Here is a 12,055-nt window from a genome sequence, read left to right as displayed (position 1 = left end):
GGTGTAAGAGCACATTGGATTAACCTGTTTGAGGTAAGTCAAAGATATCTATCCTGTATATTTAATATGTCTACTGGTCTTAAGTATGTTTATATTTACTGTATATTGTATTTGATCTGATATTATTCACACATGTATTATTAAACTATGATTTTTAACTGCTTTCGTGCAGAAGCATTTTCATAGAAAGCAATGTTCAATACATTTTTGCATTTATTTCTTATTAATAACCAAACAAACAATTACAGTAATATACATTAGGGCTATAACTCAAAGATGTGTAACATTAGACTGTTTGCAGTTGCCAAGCAAAACTTTTTTATATGAAATTCAGTGCAATTGTTGCAACAGCTTTAAGTGCAACTCGTTTAATCAGGTTTAAAAATCAGAGCTGTATGTTTAATAATAAGGCTTAAGAGATCTGTATTAAGATTAAATTCACATAAAATATTATTAGTCATAACAACACTAACAATAAAGCTCTTTTTGATTACAGAACATTCTGGATTCATCTTTGACTTTGCAATCATGGAAATCATTGGAGTTTCACGAAATCTTCTGGTGTTTATATCAGTTCTGTATCTGAGTAAGATCTTCATTGTCATAGGTTTTAATAACAGTATTTATTTAACTATTAATATTAAAACTTCTGTTTTTCTTTAATAGCCAGTGCAACAACAACAACAACATCACTACCAACAACAACAACATCACTACCAACAACAACATCACTACCAACAACAACAACATCACTACCAACAACATCACTACCAACAACAACATCACTACCAACAACAACATCACTACCAACAACAACAACATCACTACCAACAACAACAACATCACTACCAACAACAACAACAACAACACAACAACAACAACAACACTACCAACAACAACAACAATATCACCAACAACAACAACAACAACAACAACAACACTACCACCAACAACAACAACAGGTAATGATAGACCTGTTACATCAAATTATGTAAAATAATGTCAAATCTTTCACATTCTGGAAAACATACCAGAAATATCGATTACTCATTTTGTACTGTCAAATTCAAAGTTTGTGAATTGGATCACACATTGAGCTTGTCAATAATTTTCAAAGGGTCTTTAATGATGTTTGTATGTGTTTATTTTTCAGCACCCTTCACAACCACCAGTACAACCAGTACAACTGGTATGTTATATAATTAACAAAACTGACCATTATTTTGGTTCTGATGTGTAAATAGTTTGTGTGTTTACTAAAGACATAATTATATTTTATGGTAATTCACATAGATTACTGTAAACACAAATGACATTGAGATAGGAAGTTGATCAAATTCAAGTTCAAATTCAAAAGTCTGCAAATTGGATTGCATGTTGAGCAAGTCAAAGCTTTTAAAGGGTGTTTGTATGTGTTTATTCTTTCAGCATTCCCCACAGATGTAAATACACTGTATACAGCAAGAAATACAACTGCTAGAAACTCCACTGCTGTTTCTGGTATGTTATATAATACCCAAAATCAAACAGAAAAGAAAACAATAGAACTGCAAATTATAAAACAAATACACATTTTTACATGATTTCTGGGAAAATAAGTCATTACTCTCTCTGTCTCGGCAGTATCTCTACTATCTGCATCAGCGTAAAACTTTGACTATGCATAATGTTTTCAGGTATTAACATCATTCAATTATTGAAAACCATCACATTTGCTGTATTTCGATATATCTGCTGCCCAACAAAACAATTTACAATTTACATTTGTGTAAAAATATATCATGATGCCTCAGTCAGACATCTTGTTCTGCTGATTTTACTGTACTGTACTGCACTGTAAACTGTGCCAAATGTTACATTTGTGTTTTATGAATTAAATATCTGATTTCATGATGTTGATCTTTTAGTGATCATAATATAAGAATTGTGATCAAATTAAATAAATTAAATTGTTGTCAGACCAAATACTTACAGTAGCAATAGTCAATAGTAAGCAATAGTCATCACCTGATACAGCTGTGCAATTATTTTTCAGCACCCTTCACAACATCTCCAACTACCAGTAGAACCAGTACAAGTGGTATGTTATATAATTCCAGAATCAGACAGAAACCTGAACCATATGTCACAAAATTGACCAGTATTTTGGTACTGATTTGTAAATAGTTTGTGTATTTACTAGAGACATAATTATATTTTATGGTAATTCACATAGATTACTGTAAACACAAATTACATTGTGTTTACAAATGGATAAAAAATTGAATAATACAACTTTCTGTGCTTAACCTGTAATAATATTATATAATACACAAAACTATTTTTTTCATATCTATATTGTTTTATTGATAATAGTTGTATTAATCAAGTTGGTGATGGTGTCAATGACTGATCTCGAGTAAAGTAAAACCTTAAAGATAATATCTCTATCTTTCACCTGGCGCAATGGCTGGGTGGTTATTTTTAATGTTGGGTAAATAATGGACAGAACACACCGCTCAGGTAAAATTGACCCAATGCTGGGTTGTTTAAACCCAACTACTAGGTTATTATATCCCATGGTTGCATAACAACAACCCAACATTTAGTTAATTTTTTTACCCAGCATGTGTTCTGTCCAGTATTTACCAACCATTGCTTAAAAATAACCCAGCCATTTCTAAAGTGCAGGTGCATTTTTTGCTATTTTTAGCCCCACGTTGTTTAAAGGGGACATTTCGTGAAAATCTGACTTGATCTATCTCTAAGTGCTATTATTGGGTCCCCAGTGCTTCTATTAACCTAGAAAATGTGATCATCCCAGTAACTTAGTTTTGGTAAACCATTCTCGGCAAGCATATAAAAACTAGCTCATTGAAATTTGGCTCACCTTGTGATGTCAGAAGGAGATAATACAACCCATTAATCTGCACTGTCATTCAATGCAGAGATCAGCTCATTTACATTTAAAAGGACACACCCAAAACAGCACATTTTTGCTCACACCTACAAAGTGGCATTTTGAACATCTTATTTAAGCAATATTGCTCGAGTAGGAGTGTGATATAGCTCTATATCATCACGGCTGTGATTAGGCTGCCCGAGTGCCGGAGGCAATCACAGCCGTGATGATATAGAGCTATATCACACGACTCCGAGAGCGATATTGCTTTTATACAACAGTTCGACGGCACACGTTTGAAAAACGAAAACTAGAAAAGAACAACGGAGTTATTTTATAGCCTCTTTGTTTGAGAACTACTTCTTCCGCCACGGATTTTAGGGGGGCCAGAATGACAGGTAAAACTTTCGGCTGCTTTGAAGCTCATAACAACTCAATGGACGGAAAAGCTGTACTTTATATTAGCGTTTCTTGGTCACAAAGTGTAGTTTTAAGATTAGTTCAGTCGAGAATGTATATGTATTATATTTAAATCTGCAGTCGATTAGTAAAGATAGCGCCTGTTTGAACGTTTGCTTAGTGAGATTCGGTACGAATGAGAACCAAAGCATGAGCGGACGTCAGTGTTCACTCGCCCCGTTGACCACCGCTCGCTCTGGGCTACATCTCTGACAGGGATTCCCTGGCTCTCATGTTGGCCTTGTTTGTTTATGATCGTCAAAATGAGATCAAATCAGCAGTATTTGGTGTCATGATAAAACTATTACTTGTTTTTTTATTCATATTTAGTGTCTTTTGTGCTGGTATTGTTTTGGCGCGAGGTAAAAGTGAATAAAATTATACTTGTATAACGTTACTATTGCTTTCTCATTTATTCTTAACGCGATACGAGCACTCAATTATTATTATTAAACTTTGTTCTTGTCAGTACTATATAAAAAGTTTTTTTATAAGTGTCAGAGAGATGTTTTTGCATGCTGCTTATAAATATACCAGTGGCGATATCTCATAACATGTTTTAATAGTCATGTCACGATAAAGTAAATGATCAATGTCCACATTTAAGAGCTGCGGTGCTTACCTGCAGTTCCACGGTGTTTTCGCGTTCTGATAAGAGATATGGCTCCAGAAAAAAACGAGTGTTTATATTCCTCTTTCCAAGTGTCCACACGATGTGACAAGACATTACTCCCATTAACTTTAACGTAACATCCAAGAGCGCTGATCTTTGACGGAATAATAACTTCCGATTGGGGATTCACAGACTGATTTATGAGCTAGTAAACTAATGAGACACACGGAGAGTGTTTAAAAACAGGGCGTCTGTGTTTTTCCATTCAGAGATGAGCCTGCTTAGGACCTCCATTCACTAGGTGGCATAATGATACGAAAGGTGAAGCGGTTACAGTGCCGTTATCAGCACAATATCGCATAGCTCTTAGCCAATCAGATTCGAGAACCAGAAAGAACAGTTGTATAAAATAAATTATATGATATTTTCAGGTAAAACTTCACATATGTATTCTGGGGACACCATAGATTTATTTGACATCTTAAATAGAAATAGCAAATGCACTTGCGCCCATATGTTCGCCCATTGGCATGCTTGTCTGAAAGCGAGGTGTTGGCGCATTGCTAATTTGAGGCAACTAAAAACCATTGTGCCATTGATCAACTACTGTAGCAGCTGGTCTAAAGTCAATGGTGCAGTATTGTTTTAAAGGTCATATTAGTAATATGCGCCTACAGGGGGTGCACAACGTGCTTACAGTCTGCTTATTACTGTACACACACAGCAACAGCACACAAACATGCCAAATATTACAAAATAAAAGGATTACAATGTAAAATATTATTATTTTGTGCATAAAGATAAAAATGCGTATATCATAAAGTCATTGCATGAATCAGAATGACCTTTTTGCGGTAATGATGAATGAAACTGGTTTCCTTTCTGTAGAAACATTTTATATTGCATTTTTCGTCATGTAGCGAATCTGTCATGGTGCAAGTGCAACTGGCTATAAAAGGAAATCAGAGATAAAATTCTGCATCTTACAGCCGAAACACACCCATCACTCATTAAGGGGCCATTCACATTTCACATGGAAAACGCTAGGGGTGTAGGTTCTTGTCACATGACCTGCATTGCACTTGCAGCATTCTGAAAAGTTGAAATGTTTTTAACTTGATGCAGTGCGGATGCGCCTGGAAAAAACAAGCGTTGCTTCCATTATGAGAGTGCATACCGCACACCTACATATTAAATAACAGACTTGAGCGTGCAAAAGATGCATTATGTGAATCACCCTTAAAAGAATAGGTTCAACCCTTATGGATCACGCACATGGCACGTTTTTTTTTTTTGTGGTTATCCTGCCAAGAGTGAATTCAGACACGCCTTAAGTGTGCCTGCGGCATTCGCTTCAGAGATGTTTCAAATGAAACGGTTGTGCTTTAATAGCATGAGTTCCTAACATTTCTAGATGAAGTGCAACTACAAGAATGTGAATTAGTTTGCCGTTATGATGTTTTTGTTCATGCAATGCAATCTTTCCCTTTGTAATCATATGTTAGAAGTCATAAAGGTTTAACAAACATTTTTGGGTGTTCATATCAGTTCTGTCTCCGATTAAAATATTAATGGCTCATCTTGCACTCGGTCAAATTCAAAAGTCTGCAAATTGTATTGCATGTTGAGCTAGCAAAGCTTTTGAAGTGTTTTAATTGTGGTTTGTATGTGTTTATTCTTTCAGCATTCCCCACACATGTAAATACAGCAAGAAATACAACTGCTAGAAACTCCACTGCTGTTTCCGGTATGTTATATACTATAATTACAAATCAGACAGATAAACAAAACAATATGACTGCAAATTATATAACAAATACACATTTTTACATGATTTCTGGGAAAATAAGTCATTACTCTCTCTGTCTCGGCAGTATGTTTGCTATCTGCATCAGCGTAAAACTTTGACTATGCATAATGTTTTCATTTATTAACATCATTAATTTATTGAAAACAATCACATTTGCTGTATTTCGATATATCTGCTGCCCAACAAAACAATTTACAATTTACATTTGTGTAAAAATACATCATGATGCCTCAGTCAGACATCTTGTTCTGCTGATTTTACTGTACTGTACTGCACTGTAAACTGTGCCAAATGATACATTTGTGTTTTATGAATTAAATATCTGATTTCATGATGTTGATCTTTTAGTGATCATAATATAAGAATCGTGATCAAATTAAATTAAATAAAATTGTTATCAGACCAAATACTTACAGTAGCAATAGTCAATAGTAGCAATAGGAAGAAGAGATAGAAATATCTCAATGTGATTTTCCTGGCTAAATAAAGGAAATAAAATAGTAAGCAGTAGTCATCACCTGATACACCTGTGCAATTATTTTTCCGCACCCTTCACAACATCTCCAACTACCAGTAGAACCAGTACAAGTGGTATGTTATATAATTCCAGAATCAGACACCTGAACCATATGTCACAAAACTGACCAGTATTTTGGTACTGATTTGTAAATAGTTTGTGTGTTTATTAGAGACATAATTATATTTTATGGTAATTCACATAGATTACTGTAAACACAAATGACATTGAGATTGGAAATTGATAAAAAATTAAATTCTGTTTTCTTTCTGTGCTTAACCTGTAATAACTGTTATATTATATAATACACAAAACTATTTTTTTCATTTCTGTATTGTTTTATTGATAATAGTTGTATTAATCAAGTTTGTAATGGTGGTAATGACTGATCTGGAAGAGTAAAGTAAAACCTTGAAGATAATGGACCCTATCTTTCACCTGGCGCAATGGCTGGGTGGTTATTTTTAATGTTGGGTATAAATAATAGACAGAACACACCGCTTGGGTAAAATTGACCCAATGCTGGGTTGTTTAAACCCAACTGCTAGGTTATTATATCCCATGGTTGCATAACAACAACCCAACATTGAGTTTCATTTTTAACCCAGCATGTGTTCTGTCCAGTATTTACCAAACATGGCTTAAACAGAGTATAGGGGCAATTTTTTGCTATTTTAGCCCCACGTTGTATAAAGGGGACATATAATGAAAATCTGACTTTTTCAGCAGCACACAAACATGCCAAATATTGCAAAATGGAAAGATTGCAATGTAAACAATTATAATTTTGTGCATAAAGATAAAAATGTGCATATCATAAAGTCATTACATGAATCAGAATAACCTATTTGGAGTAATGATGAATGAAACTGGTTTCCTTTCTGTAGAAACATTTAATATTGCATTTTTCGTCATGTAGCGAATCTGTCATGTTGCAAGTGCAACTGGCTATAAAAGGGAATTGGAGATAAAAGTCTGATTGGCTTATTGCATGTTATGGTCGAAACACACCCATGACTCATTGGCCCTGTCCCAAATGGCGCACTTTATGTGGACTTTCGGTCTCGTGGTCTTAAGTTGCGCATGCTCGCTTAGTCTACGAGTGTGTAGGATGTCCCATCTGTTATTTTTACACTTTGAAGTGTGCTCATCAGCGAAGCCCGCTCTGCAGCAGGCTTCGAGCACTTTACCAACCCAGAAGTCTTTGCGAAAGAGCAATCAGACCAATCAGACGACGGAAGGGAGGAGTTCACACTGACGAGCAACTTCTCTACCTTTTTCCAGCGTGACACTCGAGTCTGCCCCAAAATAGGACTCCGGTGCACCAACGTGGACTCGCATCAAGAGTCCATAAAGTCTGCACTAGATGATGTCATCAAAGTGTGGACTCTGAGGAGGACCACAAGTCTGGAGTGTGCCATTTGGGACAGGGCTATTAAGGGGTCATTCACATGTCACATGGAAAACGCCAGGCGTGTAGGTTCTTGTCACATGACCTTCATTGCACTTGCAGCATTCTGAAACGTTGAAATGTTTTTAACTTAATGCAGTGCGGACGCGCCTGAAAAAACAAGCATTGGTTCCTTTATGTGAGTGCATACCGCACGCCTACATATTCAATAACAGACTTGAGTGTGCAAAAGATGCATTATGTGAATCACCCTTAAGAGAATAGGTTCAACCCTTATGGATCACGCACATGGCACGTTTTTTTTTTGTGGTTATCCTAGCAAGAGTGAATTTGGACACGCCCTAAGTGCACCTGCGGCATTCGCTTCAGACCTCTATTTTAAATGAAATAGTTGTGCTTTAAAAACATGAGTTCGTAGATGAAGTGCAACTACAAGAATGTGAATTAGTTTGCCGTTATGATGTTTTTGTTCATGCAATGCAATCTTTCACTTTGTAATCATATGTTAGAAGTCATGAAGGTTTAACAAAAATTTTTTGGTGTTTATATCAGTTCTGTCTCAGATTAAAATATTAATGGCTCATCTTGCACTCGGTCAAATTCAAAAGTCTGCAAATTGGATTGCATGTTGAGCTAGCAAAGCTTTTAAAGGGTCTTTATAGTATTTGTATGTTTTTATTCTTTCAGCATTCCCCAAATATAAAAGTACAGCTAGATCTACAACTGCTAGAAACTCCACTGCTGTTTCCGGTATGTTATATAATACAGAAATCACACAGAAAAACAAAACAAACACACATTTTTACATGATTTCTGGGAAAATAAGTCATTACTCTCTCTGTCTCGGCAGTATGTTTGCTATCTGCATCAGCGTAAAACTTTGACTATGCATAATGTTTTCAGGTATTATTAACATCATTCAGTTATTGAAAACCATCACATTTGCTGTATTTCGATATATCTGCTGCCCAACAAAACAATTTACAATTTACATTTGCGTAAAAATACATAATGATGCCTCGGTCAGACATCTTGTTCTGCTGATTTTACACTGTACTGTACTGCACTGTAAATATCTGATTTCATGATGTTGATTTTATAGTGATTATAATATAAGAATCATGATCAAAAAAATTGTTGTCAGACCAAATACTTACAGTAGCAATAGTCAATAGTAAGCAATAGTCATCACCTGATACACCTGTGCAATTATTTTTCAGCACCCTTCACAACATCTCCAACTACCAGTAGAACCAGTACAAGTGGTATGTTATATAATTCCAGAATCAGACAGAAACCTGAACCATATGTCACAAAACTGGCCAGTATTTTGATACTGATGTGTAAATAGTTTGTGTATTTATTTACTAGAGACATAATTACATTTTATGGTAATTCAAATGTAAACTGTAATCTCTATGTGTTGATTTTATAGTGATCATAATATAAGAATCATGATCAAATTAAATAAAATTGTTGTCAGACCAAATACTTAGCAATAGTCAATAGTAAGCAATAGTCATCACCTGATACACCTGTGCAATATTTTATGCATACTTTACGCAAGCTTTTGCAGTTAAATATTTTGTTTTTCCTTGAATAGGCAATCGATGGCCAGGTAAGTGTTTTTCACAACATAAACACATATATAATATATAATGCAATCAGTCTGTTTTAATATGTTGTTATTTGTTGTGTGTGCGCTTCTATTTAGAAAATATAATAGGACTTAAAATGAAAGTCACCTCATTTCTGAACCTAACAGACAGTGGAAACCTTGCGTTTTTTGTGCAGAAAGTAAGTGACACTCACTAGGACTATTCATGCAAAAGACGCTACCAATAGACAATAATATAAATGTCAAATGCATTAAGTGTTAATCTTTCTCTCCACCTGTGTTTCAGCTAAAAGATGAGCTGGTTAATCGTGGTATGTCGAGTGATGTGCAGATGACTGCACACAGAGCCCAGAAGACAAAGCCGTAAAATAACCCTCATATACAGAAACAAATTAAAACCAGTTTTGAGAAACATTTGTGCTCTCGACTTTCTGTTTCACATACATATAACATTCATGTTTAAATATAAGAGTTAAATGTTTTTGATCACTATTTCTGTAAATATTTCTTCCTGACAACTTTTTACTTTTTCCTACTATGTACCCTAAATTATAACTTTGTCAATCCTTTCACAATTTTTGTGGACATTCTTTTACTGAACTGTACAGTAAACGCTACATGTCTTATGATGTGAGAATAATAATAATAATAATAATAATAATAATAATAATTTTTTAATTATATATGAAATACAGATTTTGTTTCATTGCATGCGGTTCAGAGCCACCGTAAATAGCATGGAAAAGATGTATCTTAATTATTAGAAACATTATTTTCCTCGATTCATTGAATTTAATAAATTTTTAAGGTAAGTGGTTGCAATCAATTTATTTAAGCTAAAGTTTTATATTTTATTTTACTTTACTAATCTTTTCTGTTTAAATAAATCGATTGCAACCACTTACCTTAAAAAATATTTTATATACTTTCAAAACTGTGAAAATTATACCATTTAAAAATTATTGATGATAATTTCTTCCCCACTGCAATATTGAACTGTTCTTTAACATATTTTGAGATTTAAAAAAATCTGTGGTTCTTTTATGTGTGTCATTATGTCACACTAAAGGACAGAAATAGTAGTGAGATGTTTTATTTTAAAGGTTTTTTTTTACTTTAAATATCTCGTAGGAAATTTAATTTTAGTACAAATATCAGAATATTTCTATGTTTCTTGAACTTAACAAATTAAATTAAAGCACTTTCGTGCAAGGTGGAATTTATTTACAGTGCCAGAAAGTTCACAGCAAAGACTATATACACGTGTAGACTAAAAAATTTAAAAAAAATCCAAAGAAACAAACAAAAAACAGAAAATAATCTAACAATCTACTTTATACACAGGCTACAAACATCCACATTATCCTACAAGAAGGGTTTTTGGGAAGTTTTAGCCTTTTTTGTTATTTAATGACCTTGCTATTCCTAACTAACCTGCCATAGCAGTAGCTAAGCCAAACACATTTTCCATGACTATGTAGTTTATCATACAGTTTATTAAAAATCCTATTTGTAGTAAAACGTTTACATGCACAATGCTTTGTTCAAAAGAAAAGAAACAAAGTCTTCAGCGTCAGAGACACCCTATCTAAACTACACTAACTAAAAAAAAACACACACAATGGGTGGCACCTGCTCCTAGTGCGGGGGTGGGCATCGAGGGCCACAGTCCTGCAGAGTTTAGCTTCAACTTTAATCGAACACACCTGAATGTCATTTCCAAACAGTCCTGAAGACTTCAATTAGATTTTTCAGCTGTGTTTAATTAGGGTTGGAGCTAAACTCTGCATGGCTGTGGCCCTCAGGACCAGGAGTTGCCCACCCCTGTCCTAGTGTGTCTAACAGTTATTACTCCTACATGTGTGCGCAATGTATGTTGCGCGACTTTCTTATCTGTCCACTTCTGCAAAAATAACGAATAAACCGAACGTTTAACCGGCAGGGATACACAAAAACACTCAAGGGCAGGTAAAAAGAAACCAGAACGAGCAACAAACAAGGCGTACAGAAAAAAAACTCAAACGAATAATAAACTGGCGTAACAGGATTGGTAGGTGTAAGATGTGACGTCAGCAGGGATTCCCCAGGCTGGACCAATGAACGAGGTACTGGAACAGACAGGTACGGGTCGCTAGAGAAGCGAAAGAGACGAGAGAATACAGAACACATACACGGGCACGTAACACATGATAATGTCAGTTTTATGTCAGTCAGTGTGGTTGCAATTTTGATCTGCTATAAAAATAACTCACCGCCTGTCCATGCCAACAGACTATTTGTTTAAATACTTTCACATCTACAAGATGATGTTTATCCTTTTCTAGCAATTTCTTATAAGCGCTACTGCCATGATTCTGAGCAGAACCAGAAAATATGAACCCGCACCAGTACACAATTTTTATGTAATTAGGTATTAAATAAATTTTAATATGCAATATTAAATGATGATTTTTATATAGAAATGATATTCCAAACATTAAATATAATAACTCTTTATTGACCCTATAACTGTAATTTCATCTCTGTTTACTGCTTTTTATTCAGATAGTTGTGTGCTGATGTTTTATTTGTGTTGAGTTCAAAGGTGGACACCACTTGAGTATTTTAGGTAAATTTTCCAAGTGTTTGTCTTGGGAAAAAATGTACTTTACTTTACTAAAAAAAATGTCACTACATTCTAAAGCGTAGAATCATACTGTGTATTCCTTTATATTGCATATTAAAATTTATTAAATACCTAATTACA

At 34.5% G+C, this 12,055-nt stretch overlaps 1 long non-coding RNA gene across 1 annotated transcript; it reads left to right on the top strand.

Moving 5' to 3' along the window:
- Positions 1-1,150: 1,150 nt before the first annotated feature.
- LOC141363652 (uncharacterized) lies at positions 1,151-5,715 on the top strand. Its single transcript, XR_012369137.1, has 4 exons — positions 1,151-1,189; positions 1,429-1,500; positions 2,036-2,080; positions 5,638-5,715. It is a non-coding gene; the product is annotated as an uncharacterized lncRNA (long non-coding RNA).
- The last annotated feature ends 6,340 nt before the right edge of the window (positions 5,716-12,055 follow it).

This window comes from Misgurnus anguillicaudatus, chromosome 4 (assembly GCF_027580225.2).
Source record: "Misgurnus anguillicaudatus chromosome 4, ASM2758022v2, whole genome shotgun sequence".
Taxonomy (NCBI): domain Eukaryota; kingdom Metazoa; phylum Chordata; class Actinopteri; order Cypriniformes; family Cobitidae; genus Misgurnus; species Misgurnus anguillicaudatus.
This window is presented reverse-complemented; position numbering and strand designations above follow the sequence as displayed.